Source organism: Theropithecus gelada, chromosome 2, assembly GCF_003255815.1.
Source record: "Theropithecus gelada isolate Dixy chromosome 2, Tgel_1.0, whole genome shotgun sequence".
Lineage (NCBI taxonomy): Eukaryota > Metazoa > Chordata > Mammalia > Primates > Cercopithecidae > Theropithecus > Theropithecus gelada.
This window is the reverse complement of record NC_037669.1, coordinates 172951987-172966782: the sequence shown is the minus strand read 5'-3', so window position 1 is coordinate 172966782 and position 14796 is coordinate 172951987.

The following is a 14796-nucleotide window of genomic DNA, read 5'->3' as shown; positions in this document are numbered from 1 at the left end:
GAAAATGAATTCAGGAGGCAGTGAAAATATTAACTTTGAGGAATCATGAGGTACATATTAAAAGATGTCGAAAATGGCCACATATATATACCCGAGGAAAGCAGCCTTAAGAATAGGATTCAGAAAACAGGCAGAATGCGGTAAGTTAGGCAGCCATGTTCTTAAGTCAAACCATGCCACAGAACCAGTCCTGTGAGCAGGGCAGCGACTACAGTCCAATACCAGATGCCTCACCTTGCACAGCGCCTCCCGCTGCCGGGAGGAGACACAGCTTACTGCTGCTGGCAGCATACACCAGGAAAGGATACCAATGGACCAACAACAAAAGGAATTCCCCTCTACCATCTTTTGTATAACTACCTCTAGGTTCAAGTTTATCTGATTGTTAAGCTTATGTCACATGTCTGAGTCCCTCCTAAAAGAGTGAATAGGAAACTAGGATCTCCAATTTTAGGTTTCTACAGTAATAAGTGGGCTCTGAAACCTTCCAATAAGAGAAAGAAGGAGGAGTTGCTGGGAAGTCAGAGACAGAAAAGAGAGAGCAAGAGAGAAAGAGAGAAAGAAAAAGAGAGAGAGAAAAGAAAAAGACAAATATTCACTACAAGTTTTTACCAGAGACAACAAATAGTCTTAACCCTTTGAAGAATGGAAGGAGATAATATATCATTTAAAAAAAAAAACATAAAAAACTTAAGTTTTACTCAGATGAATATTGAAGCAAGCTGAGAAAAGCTAAGAGGCCTATTTTATCACAGGAGTGGAATATTATGTAGTTTGTTTCTGTTACCAGTAGAGCTTGCTAGAAACGGGGAGATGTCACTGCATAAAAGTAGAGAGTGCTCACTGGGAAACTGCCTGAAAGGATGGAAGGAGAATGATTATAGTCAAGACTCTTGGAGGACAGTTTTAGGACCTCCAGCATCCCTAAAACCCTCATCCCTGTAATCCAAGCCAGCTTCTCCCTGTCCCCCCACTTCCTCCTTTTACTGGCAGGCAATTTCAACTCTCTAAGTGCTGTTTAAATAGAGTGACTACATTTCAGGAATGCCTGATGAATATCCAAACGGTCTTCAAAGGAATGTAGATTTATCTCTCATTTACATGTTCCAGGAAGAAGTTTATAGCCCTATTTCCTAACCTCTTCAAGGGACAGAATAAGACTGGGAGAACTAAAACTCTCCTCCACTGTGATCTACTAGATGAAGGCTTGTCCAAAAGGAATACATCAAAGAGATGCAGTTTCTATTTCTGCATAAGTTCTGAAACAACGTGTTAACTTTATCATCAGTGCTTTCAAGTAAGTTACACCTTGAATCACTCAGAAAAAAAGACCTGACCTTGTAAAAGTTCTTTACTTTCAGCGAAGTTTCCCTCTTTACTTTTCTCTCTGGTTTTCTGCTGTGCATTGTTCCTACCTGTGGCTAGTGGGTCAAAGACAAACTGAACTGTGAAATTGGCCCTAAAGACTGGTTAGAGCCTCCTTTCTTCTGCTTATGGGTGCAGAAAACTTCTCTGGAAATAATTTTTTTCTGGTGATAACCAAAAAGTCCTTTGGACTTATTCCATTGTGTCCACTAAAAAGTTGAAATTGATACATTGGTTGGTCCTTGTATCCAGCTGCTCCCTAAAAGCAGCCTCTTTTCATTTAAAGAAAAAAAGAGGAGGAAAGATAATGAAGATAATGGATCAATCTAGAAATAGCAAAGGACTGATTTTACCAATAAGCTGTAGGAGACAGAAACTTATTTCTCATTTCCTCTAGGAAAGAAATCGATATATATTTGGTTGAAGCAACAAAGCTGCCTGTTATTTTTTCCAAATATTTTTTTTTATCTGCCTTTAAATCAATTATCTGAATGCATTAGGAGGAGAAAGAGAAACATCTTGTAATACAAATTAGGTTTTACCTTCCAACAATAATAAGCTTTTTGGTTGAAAATTTCCCTTTTATTCAGGTAAGTTTAAGGACCAAGTATATTATATGGATTACTTAGGGTGCTTTGAGCTGTAAGTAATGGAAATCCCTACTGAAACTAGTGTAAATGTGAAAAATTTTGTTATCTGACACAAAGGGAAATCTCAAGATAGTACGAACCTCAGAGTTATTTGATTTAGCAATTCAAAGACCCAGGGTTTTGGTATTCTTCCAGTTCAACATGCTTGGGGATAGTTTCATTTCCAGGATGGTAGCAAGATAGCAGTCAAGGTGATCAATATGGACCTGACATACTCCAGAGGAAAAGGGCATGTCTTACTGTAGTCTTCCAGACAATATGAATAAACTCTTCATAGGTGTTTCCCAATACAATTTTCTTTACTTCTTAATAGTCAGTGTTGGATCCCATATCTACTCTGCATGCTTGGACTCATGATTCACAATTAGACAATAATACTATGAGGCATTTTGCTTGTCACAATGTCTGGATACTCTATTGCTATGTCTCAGAAAATAGCTGGGCTTCTAAATAGCCCGCAATGCACTGACACCCCTGCACAAGGAAGAACAGTACCACCTAAAATATCAAGAGATCCTTTTGGAGAAACACTGCCCATGTCCTAATCTGGCATTCTTTGCACAGGAAATGGTTTTAGTTTCTCTGTAAGCACATGAATGTAGGGCAGATACTTGAAAACAACAAAAAGATTTTGCTATTAAGGAAAAACAAGATGGCAATGCATTCTGGAGAGGCAATAAGTAGTGTTGGCTATATTATATTATCACCAACTAAGAAAAATGCTATTTATTCATTTATTAGTTTAACAAATTTTCTTGTATTAAAAAAAAAATCTGTTTGGGATTCACAGAGGTTTAAAAAACAATTAAGAGGCTATTGTAATAACCTGGGTTTGAAATTACATGAATGTGAACCAAGACAGTGGCAGAAAAGACGGAGAAAAATGAACTGATTTTAGAGCTATATTAGAGGAAAATCGATAAATACATCTTGGGAAGAGACCACATTTAAGGAATTTGGGTGAACTCTTGGTTTATGGAAGTCTAAAGCTATCCACTGCATCCCAGTCACTTTCAGAGCCAATGAAAAATGGCATCCTGCTTACTACCTTCCTCTCTGCTAATATGGCTGTCATCTCCTTAATGAAATCAATATCCCCAAATATAGCATATTCAGTGTTCTAGCCTCTTGATTTTTTTACATCCTCACCTCCAATTTTCTTGTTTTCCATGATACTGCTCCCACTCATTTTCCATGTATATAACTTGGAAATAGTTTAGTAATAAGATTAATATATAATGTAAGTAATAACTTATATCTTATTACTAATAGATGTGCCATTTCCAAAATCAAAATTTCAAAAACTTGCCTATATTTCCAGCTCTCTAACTTTGGTATCTTGATTCTGACAATTATTCAACTCCATCAGCTTTAACTTTTAATCTAATTGCTGAACCTCTTTTTACTGTACAATACCCCCATGTACTCAATGTATTCCTTACCTAAATGAGATTTGATGGCCCATCACTAAAATTATACCTTTGCATACAATTTTAGTTCTTCATCTTGCATCGTCTGAGCAGCCATGGTTAAATATAAGTATTTGTCCGCTTTTCATCTGAAACAGTGACCAAAAAATGGCGTTATTTTGCTTCTGTGTTTGTGACTAATTCTAATAACTCTGAGGCCTCATTCTGGTTAATAATATTCTACATCAATTGTTTTTGAATTAAATGATTCAATGGATGGTGATGTCATTAGCTGAGATCACCACACAAGAGAAGGAAGAGAATACAGTGGATTAAGAATCCAAGTTTGTTAAATTTCATATGTTTTTGGGTTATCCACGTGGAAATATTTTGTCAGGAGCTATATATTAAAGTTGGAGTATGGAAGAAAGAGAAAGAGAAAGAGAGAAGAGATGGAAGAATTGTTGAAATAAATATGTAGAACTTGCATGGAAGCCACATGAGTGGATGAGATAAGAGACATTACAGCCTTTAGAGACAGCTTTCCTGGTTTGATGGCAATTTATTTTAGTGAAACTCAAAAGATGGTTCATTCATTCACAAATGTTTATTAGGCAATTCTATCTTCTGGCCACTCTTCTAGGCACTTGGAATATAAACTTGTAAATAAGCAGAGTAAATACATTTTACCTCATGAAGTTGATATTCAAATGTAGGAGGACAAAAAATAAACATAATCAATCAGTAAATTATACAGTATGTTGCCCAGCGATATGTGCTATGGCAAAAGAAAAAATAAGTAGAGTAGAAAAGGGGGATGAGAAGTGCGGAGGACAGTAGGGTAGAAACAGAATGCATTATAAAAGAGGATGATCAAAACAGGTGGCACTGAGAAAATGAGTTTCTTTTTTTGTTGTTGTTTTGTTTTTGTTTTTGAGATGGAGTCTTGCTCTATCCCCCAGGCTGGAGTGCAATGGTGCAATCTCAGCTCACTGCACCCTCCACCTCCCAGGTTCAAGCAATTCTCCCACCTCAGCTTTCTGAGCAGCTGGGATTACAGATGCCTGCCACCACACCCGGCTAATTTTTGTATTTCTTAGTAGAGATGGGGTTTCGCCAGGTTGGCCAGGTTAGTCATGAACTCCTGACCTCAGGTGATCCACCTACCTCGGCCTCCCAAAGTGCTGGGATTACAGGTATGAGCCACCGTGCCTGGCCAAAACTGCGTTTCAAGCACAGACTTAAAGAGAGAGAGCTAATAAGTTATCTAAGTAGATATTTGGTAGAAGAATGTCCTAAGTAGAAGATCAGGTAAGCAAAGAGACCAAGTTGGACTATCCCTGTTGTGTTTGCTGAACAGCAGGGTAAGTGGTGTGGCTGTAAAAAAGTGAGCAATGAGAGGAAGAGTCATAAGAGAGGAAGTTGCAAAATGGGGAGAAGGAAAAAGGCAGATTGGGGAGTAGGGTAGTGAAAAGATCCAACTTACATTTTAGAAGGATCTCTACGGCTACCACGTTGAGTATAAGTTTTGGGCAAAGCAAGGGGGAAAACAGGAGACTAACTGGGAAGCTATCACAGAAACCACGCAGAGAGATCATGATAATCAGTTAGGCCAGGTGGTATCTGTGAAGGTATTGAGAATTCCTGAGATTCTGAGTATATTTTGGAGACAGAGGCAACAGGTCTTTAAAATACTGGACAGAGTGTGAGAAAAAGATAGGAGTCAAATATAAAGGTTTTTGGGCCTCTAACCTTTTAGCCTGCACAAATGGAAAGACAAAGTTGTCGTCAACTGAATTGGGGAAGCTGAATCAGTTTCAGTGGAAAAATCAGGAATTCGATTTTGGTGTTTGAGATGACTCTTAGACATCTAAAGAGTGGTGTTGAATAGGCAGTGGAATATTTAATTCCAGACTGCATCTACCAACATAGAGATCGTTGGTATAAAAATAGTGTTTAAGGTCACAGGGATGGTTTCTCTCATGGTGGCAGGAAATACTCAAACCAGCTTCACTATTAATTGGCAGACCTTCGGTGCACTGAATAACTTGTGGCCTCTTCACAAGTAGAAAAGAAAGGATACAGAGCTGGCAGGGGTGCTGACTGTAGTAAAATTAATCTTATCTTTACTTAATGCCAAACTCCTATTTTGGGGGGACACTGAAATAAAACTTGGACTCAAAATCCAGAATAACATCAGTTCAACCAAGATGTACTCAAGCAGCTCCTATACCAGCATGGAGTAATGATAACGATGAAAATAATAATATTAGAAGAATTGCTGTAGTAGTGGTATCAGTTATTGAACATAGTTTTAAAACACAGTAACAAGCACTTTGCATATATCAATTCATGAAATTCTTACAACACTACTTTAAGAGAAGTACTATTGCTATCTCCATTTTACAGATGGAGGATCCGAAGTCCCAGAGAAAGGAAGAAACTTGTTCACTCTAAAAAAACAATGGTCTAGGTAGGAGCCTAACTTTCAACTCTTCCATAAACTGTGTGACCTTGAGTAAGTCCTGCCCCTCTTTAAGACTCCTTTTATAGAATTATAAAGTGAGTTAGGTTGACCAGATGACCTTTAAAGACTCTCCGTTTATAGTGCCTACATATGTTTCATTTTAAGTCTTAATCTAGCTGTCCTGACACGATTTCCTGTAATCTTAGTTATAACCGTATACTGGTATAATATCAACATTAGCAAAACCTGAATAAAGGTTTATTATGAACTAGGGTCTGTGTAAATTACTTAAATTTTGTTATTAATCTTCACAATCAATGAATAGAATATGGTGGAAATGGTGTTAGCAATTCTGAGCCCACTCTTAACTGGCCTGAAAGCTTCCACTTTCTCCTTCCTGGATTGTTTACTCTTGGACTATTTCATCAAGGAACTCAGATGCCACTCAGCAAGGTAATCCAAGCAGCCATGTGGTGAAGAACCAAGGGCCCCCAATTTCCAGCTCTAAGTCTGCATTGAGATTCCAAATGACTTGTCTTTCTAGCACCCAAGTTGACACCTCATGAAGAAAAAAAAAATAAAACCAACTCAGTCCAAATAATGATGTAATCAATTGTAATTTTAAATTTTGGGAATGAAAAACTATGCAGCCATTACAAAGAATGAGATTTTGTCCTTTGCAGGAACATAGATGGAGCTGGACGCCATTACCCTTAGTAAACTAACGCAGGAACAGAAAACCAAATACTGCATATTCTCACTTATAAGTGAGAGCTAAATGATGAGAACACATGGACATATAGAGGGGAACAACAGACACTAGGGAATACCAGAGGGTGGAGGGTGGGAGGAGGGATAAGACAGGAAAAATAACAAATGGGTACTAGGCTTAATACCAGGGTGACAAAATAATCTATACAACAAACCTCCATGACACAAATTTACCTAACCATGTACCCCTGAACTTAAAAGTTAATAAATAAATAAATATATATATTTGGGGGTGCTTTGTTTCACAACAATCAATAACTGAAATAGTTACTACTAATATGCCCATTTTATAGATAAAGAAACTAAAGCTTGAGGCTTAAGAGAGTGTAGTTAATGATAGATCACATACCAAGGAAGCGATAGAATAAACAGCTGAAGAAAGGTCTGTCAAATTCCAGAATCCATACTTGAAAACACTTTAGCAAACTGCCTTTCACCTTATTGCCAAATTATCAGCCACATTTTTCTGTAGCATTTTATTTTGAACATTATTTTATGAGGACAGCCTCTAAACTTTCATGGGCGTTACAAAAATCTGTTCACTTCAATTAATTCTAAAATCCTAGATCTATTTAACAAATAATGTGCACTAAATACATTCTGAGATAGTTCATATGGATTACAAGGAAAAACTTCTTGTCTCACTGGGTTTCTTTAATTTCCTAAAGCCCGAGGCAGTTACATTCAGTATTTAAATTATCTTGTCCATCTTGCCAGCAATGCCTTAGACACCTGTGCATTAAATTCCTGCAATATTGCTTTCAATGTGCACTTAGCATTTCCAAATTGTTATCATCTAGAAAAAGGCACCAATACATCATAACTAAGTTCCAAGCAGATGGTGCCAAATTCTACTTACCTGATACTTCTTTTTTTGTGAAGCTGAAGTAAAATACTTTCAGCAAAGGCAACAATCATAAAACAATTGGAGGAATAAAACAAATGGGCGGACACAGCATAAATGAAAAATCTAAGTACTTTACATTGAAAGGAGCTGAGGCAGTGATTTAGAAAAGCCAACATAAGGCCAGGCGCGGTGGCTCACGCCTGTAATCCCAGTACTTTGGGAGGCTGAGGCGGGCGGATCACCTGAGGTCAGGAGTTCGAGACCAGACTGACCAACATGAAGAAACCCTATCTCTACTAAAACTAAAAAATTAGCTGGGTGTGGTGGTGCATGCTTGTAATCTCAGCTACTCGGGAGGCTGAGGCAGGAGAATCTCTTGAACCCAGGAGGCAGAGATTGTGGTGAGTCAAGATCATGCCACTGCCCTGGAGTGGGCGACCGAGAGCAAAACTCTGTCTCAAAAAAAGAAAAAAAGAAAAGCCAATGTATCCTTCCCCTTCATGTTGTACCCCTATACCAACCCCACACTAAGTACCTGGTGCTTGTCAAAACAGAGTTTCAATGAAGATGTATACCATAATTGGTTTTTTTTTTTTTTGTAGATAATTACTAAAGATTAGGGTGAATGGAAATGTACTGGAGCGTTAGGTGAGGGTGAGTAAATATAATATATATGTAGCCAAATGTAAATACATCAAAATTTTTATATGAAAATGGTCAGAATCACTTTAGGAGAATACCATGTCTACTTAATATGTTATTCCTATGGTATCCCTGGCATTCTTCTAACTTAAAGGTAAAAAGTCTGATTGTTGGCCAGGCATGGTGGCTTATGCCTGTAATCCCAGCACTTTGGGAGGTTGAGGCAGGTGGATCACAAGGTCAGGAGTTTGAGACCAGCCTGGCCAATATGGTGAAACCCCATCTCTACTACAAATACAAAAAACTAGCTGGGCATGGTGGTGCACACCTGTAGTCCCAGCTACTTGGGAGGCTGAGGCAGGAGAATCACTTGAACCCAGGAGATGAAGGTTGCAGTGAGCTGAGATTGCACCACTGCACTCCAGCCTGGGCAATGGAGGGAGACTTTATCTAAAAAAAAAAACAAAAAAGGTTTGTTGTTTCCACATTAATTTAAGTGGTGTACATTTATGTAGTGCTTTATTATTTACAAGGTGCTATTATACATGACACTTGATTTGATCCTTATAACAACCACTGAGTAAGTACTATCATATGCAAAGTCATAAATAAAAACCAGGATTTCATTCGAGACTAAAATATCACAACTTCAGGTTGAAATCTTTGACCCTGAGTTTCTTTAATAAAAGGATGGGTGAATTATTTTTTAAAAGTTTAATTGATTATTATGACATATACCTGCTCTAAACTGGTATTCCCTGTCACATAAAACATACAATGAGCTTTCTTCATTTAAAAAATGACTTAAAATATTCTCCATGGAGCCAGTGATGAATTATTCAAAGAGTTATATTACCTTATCTCTGTCCACTATAAAACCATCCAGCACTTCTATTAATGGACTGCAGTATTGCCAAAGAAAGTAGATATCATCTTGGAGACAATGCAGATAATGGAAATCACCACGTGGCCATCTCTTAACATCATTTGCAGCCATTTCTCCAGCCTCTTTTGAGAACTTTACTTTTTAAAGTCAATATATTTATTTGTTTTCAGGTATAATTAACATACAGTAAAATTCACAGATCCTAAATGTATAATTCTATCATTCCGGAAAGTTACCTTGTACCCTTTTCCAGGCAACCCTCACTCTAGAGGCAACCACTTTTCTATTATTTTTAACAAACATTTCTTTTGCCTATCCCACAACTTTATATAAGTGTAGTATTTTGTGTTTGTGTTCCTGGCTTCTTTTGCTCAGCATAATGTTTTCGAGTCTCATTCACGCTGTTGTAGATGTAAGTGATTTATTCTTTCGTATTACTGAGTACTATTCCACGTATAAATGCACCTGTTTCTATATTCATTCCCCTGTTGATGGACATTTGGATTTTTTCTGGTTTTATCTCATTTTAAACACTATATATATATTTTTTTGCTCTTACAATGGATCTACAAATTAAGAAATCTGTCAGCAATCCAGGCATGGTGGTGTGTGCTGTCATCCCAGCTACTTGAAAGGCTGAGGCAGGAGGATCACTTAAGAGTTTGAGTTCAGTCTTGGCAACATAGTGAGACCCCATCTCTAAAAAACTAAACACACTGTGTTTAAATTTTAAAAAGAAATCTATCAGCAAATGCACATTTTGCTTTGGGTGTATGTGTGCACATGCATATTAAAGTGAAATTTACTTTGTGAATCAATGTAAGAACGTTAAATCCTTTGCTTTTGAAATATAAAATAAGTGGATCTGGCTCCCAGACTTCATGGTGGTGGGGTAGATATAAGGGGGCAGAAGGAGATAGTATGCTGAAAGAGCCTCACAGGACTGAGAGGCCTGCTGTCTGGAATAAATGGTAGGTGGTATGCTCCTGAAAAAAAGATGTAAATTCAGCTCTAGCTGTCATTGCAGGGTGCTAGCTCTGTGCATGGTACTTTGGCTGTGGAAATGCTTCTGTAATATTCACCAGTGAGATCCTGGTGTCATGTGTGTAAACAGATCAGTGGTTCCAATTGTTTAAAATCCTGGTTTCAACTGCCTCTCTCCCTTCTTCTAAGGCACTTTAACTTGTCATGGTTTGCTTATTAAAGCATGGGACTAAATCCTCTCAGCCTTATGTGTGCAGCTAATTCAACCTTCATGGATGCAATAAATGAGTCAATTAACATTCACTAACATGCATTTATCTAGCACCTGCTGTGTGCCAAACACTGCACAGCACTAGCTGGCTTTCCAAACAGATTGCAGAGAGAAAGCAGGATGCTGTATGTTAAAGAACACTGTGGTTGGTGTCAGAAAGTCTGAGTCCAAGTCCTGCACTTTCACATTACTAATTCTGATACGTTAAGCAATTCACTTCAACCTGGAACCTCAGTTATTTGTTAATGTGCAGGAGGTTCTAATTTTTCAAGTCAAATACTAAGCTGTGAAAACAAATGTAAATATTGTCATTTTTCTCCCACTCAACTCTTAATACTTGAATCCCATATTTTTCAGAATGGCATATATTTAACCTCAGTGAATTTAGGTAATTTGACATATGTGAGTTTTTTCCATCAATTTAAGATCCTTCCCATTTCTCCCCAGAGCTGTCACTGAGTGCCCCAGGTACTCATTAGGGAAAAATTTACTCTAAGTTAACATTACTTATCCACTTGCCATACACTAACTCTCATATGCTCTTTGGCTCTCAGTTCCTTACTTCTCTAGAAAAGCTCCTTCTTCTATTCTAAGATCTCTACAGGTCTTCTGGCTCTAGCACAACCTCAGCCCTTCTTTCGACTTCAGGAGGAGATATTCTATGCCTCCCAGCACGGTGCTGGATTGTATAAGACCTGATGAGGATCCTTCAGGCCCGCGATCATAAATAATCCACCTGACATTTATTCTCTACTCATCTGTACCTTGACTGGATGGAAAGACTTCTAAGTCCTTGTGATTTTCTCAGACTGCCACAGAAAGCAGTGTATTGGCAGAGCCCCTGCCAATGTATAAGAAAATTGTGGAAATTAGAGAAAAAAGTGTTTCTTCTTTATGGAAAAATTACCAAGATGTGCAAGAACAATCTAGAAGGGGACAATACCTTTCTTTGGTCACCAAATTCTCCTATTCTACATTTCATTGACTATGATATAGGCTTTTGATAAATATAACAACTTTTCTCTCAAACAAGCGTCACAGTCATGCATATCAAAAGTCTATTTTAGGATTCAAAGTCAAGCCTTGACTATTTCTTACCCTCCATACTCCTGTATGACATCCTTACCTAAGTCTGCAGGGTCCAGTTGCCCCAGTGGAGGAAAGAACAGAGGCTGAAAGGTATACCTGAGACTGTGGCAGCCATGGAAGTGTGCTGCTTGGACAACCTTTCAAGAAAGACCTTACCATTCAGCTGTAAGGTACAAAGTTAGCTGACAGCATTCAGCTACGGAGCTCACAGGATCTTAAGCTGAGGGCTTGCTCTTCCTGTAGCCCTTCCAGTCAATGACTGACCACAGTAGCTGTCTAGGGCCTAGCTGTTTCCACCTGAAACAGGGCTTCTCTTAAGGAAAATCTTTGCTGTAGACCTCCCCATTGGGTTGAGCCTTTACTGAATAGTTGTTAGGTCTGCATGTCATCTGAAGATCTCCCTGCACTATCTGGTTTCCTCCATTTTTATCTTTTACTCCCAATAAACCTCTTGTACTCAGAATTCAGTGTCACTTCTCAAAGAACCCAAACTGACCCAGATCTGAAAATATTAATGTTTCCAGTAGTCAGTGCAATAATACTCTGCTAAATAGCAGAGCTGACACAGCCAAATATTCAATGTAATTCCTATTGACTCTAATATTCTCTTCCTTCTCTCTAATTTCTCCCTAGAAATTGTAAGTAAGTGAAAAAGCAATTTCATGCCCAGGTAAATCACTCAAGTTCACAAATGTCAAAATGTAGAGATTTAATTATTCCCGTACCTCTTCCTGCCACCCCAACATTCATCCTCATGAACAACAACAATAAAAAGCAAAATGGCGTAAGAACTGCCTTACACAGCTATAACCCCAATGCAACAGTTCTATTTAAATAGAGCCCTGCTTTATTTTAATTATCCTTCAAAACTAGTGAAAGTGAACAAATCAAAGTGATTGGAAGGTGTTAGAACTGCTGGTCTGGTAAACAACTGGTTAGCAAAGACATCATGAACACTATTTTAGCCAGATGAAAAGCAGAAGCCATTGAAAGTCCTAACTTTTAGGTATGTGTAAAGTCAGTTCTCTGTATTCATAGGTTCTGCATCTTCAGATTCAACCACCCACAGATAGAAAACATTGAGAAAAGTAAAAATTACAATATAACAATAAAAAATTTTAAAATATGTTATAACAACTATTTACATAGCATTTACACTGTATTATACATTACGAGTAACCTAGACAAAATTTAAAATATATAGGAAGATGTGTGTAGGTTAGATGCAAATATTATACCATTTTATACGAAAGACTTTAGCATTTGTGGATTTTGTTATCTGCAAGGTTTCTGGAACAAACCCACCATGGACACTGAGGGACAAGTGTATATTCTTTTAATTAAAAACTCCATATGTATAGATGTAATGTTACTTGTTTACTACTCTATACCTAGCCTGGAATACAATAATGCTTTTTAAACATTAAAAACTCAATTAAATGATGAAATTCCTCAACCTGATCATCTAAATTATTCTCTAGACTTAGTCTTGAAAGGCATTTGATTCTCTCAAAATCAAATCCATTATAGAAAGACATGCTTTTCTGGGAGACAGCATGTCTCATTAATTTTTGTGTGTGTAACCCAGAAGAACTGAGGAGAGATTACTGGACTTGACTCCAGAGGACAGCCATGTTGTGGGCTCTTACTGGCTTTCCAGTGGGGTGGGGGTGGGGGTGGTGGGGGATTGGGGGAGAGAGAGAGAGAAGGAGAGAAGGCGGGAAGGCTATGGTGACTATTACAGAAAGTCCAGATAATGTTGGTGATATGGTTTGGCTGGCTGTGTCCCCACTCAAATCTCATTTGGACTTGCAGCTCCCATAATCTCCAAGTGTCATGAGAAGGAACCAATGAGAGATAACTGAATCATGGGAGTGGGTTTTTCCAGTGCTGTTCTCATGGTAGTGAATAAGTTTCAAGAGATCTGATGGTTTTATGAAGTGCAGTTCCACTGCACACACCCTCTTGCCTGCCGCCATGCAAGATGTACCTTTGCTCCTCCTTCATCTTCCACCGTAATTGTGAGACCTCCATAGGCATGTGGATCTGTGAGTACATTAAACCTCTTTCCTTTATAAGTTACCCAGTCTTGGATATGTCTTTATTAGCAGAATGAGAGCTGACTAATACAGTTGGTTTGCCTAGAATGAATCTGAGTGTTTTTTTGTTTTGGTTTTTGTCTATCTCCAAAAACAAGCATGTGCTGTTTGTCAGTACCACCTCAAGGAAGTGCGTGAGCAAAGGCTGTATGTAAAATAATGACTGACAAAAGTCTTAAAGACCAAAATAGGCAAGCTTAGAAAAATCAAGATGAAACTGCACATATCCTAAAGTATGGGGCCAAGAGTAAGTTAGAGTAAAATAATGGAAGTGTTTTCAAAATATCGAGGTTGCCTGGGCATTCTTACCTATAATCTATCATATGACTGATATATGTTACATAATAATACAGCTTAATTAATATGTTAATAGAACTTTTTGTTTTTAAAGTTGTAATGACAGGCATGTGGGAGAAAACACTGCCACTTCAGTATAGAAACAAGTTCTGATGCATTGGAAAATCATGATACAGACTCTTCAGATGGGTTCCAAGCCACAGAGGTGACATTTGCATTCCACATAAGTACAAGTTCATAATAGGGTCTCTATGCATATTTCAGAGCTACAATAGATGCAGAGATATAATAGACATTATTTAAAAACGCATATTGAGTCAATGAAGATTTTTGCTACCTAAAAGGATTTTATAAACTCTGCTGCAAAGCATAAGGTAGTTCAGAAAGGGCAGAATCCAGAATGGTTTCACACGGGCATCACTACTGCAATACCTATAGCACCACACAGGGTCACATGGAAGGTTGAAACACTAATCTGGATGTAAAAGGTATATGATTATTTGAAAAATCAATTGATTTACTTTTTCTCATACCTTACACTAGGTGTCAATGTGCATGGAAGGAGAGCTGAGGATAACACGAAAGAGAAGAGATTTGAAGAAAGAATACAGTCCTTCAGTCTATGCCCTATGGAAATTTATCATCCACTTTTAGAAATTTCGTATGTGGAAAAAGGATTTTCCAGCAAACAGGGAGGAGGGGAAAGAAGAAGCAAATTTTATTACCTGAAAATGGAAAGATTTCCCTTCCAATGATCTGGGTTAGCACTTTTTAACCGTGTGCTTTCACCCTTTCACCTTAAAATATTTCGCCTCTGTTCTTACCACTCTTTCACTGGACTCTGTCAAATTCTATGTCAAGGACAGAGAAGAAAGTGAAAAAACCAAGGTTTAAATGAGGAGACTTTCACATAATTTGAAGATTCAACCACCTCTACTCTTGATATAATTATATGTGCTTCTTAATACATGGTATATAATCTCATATGCATTGGCCTACCAAGGTATTGAAAGGAAGCA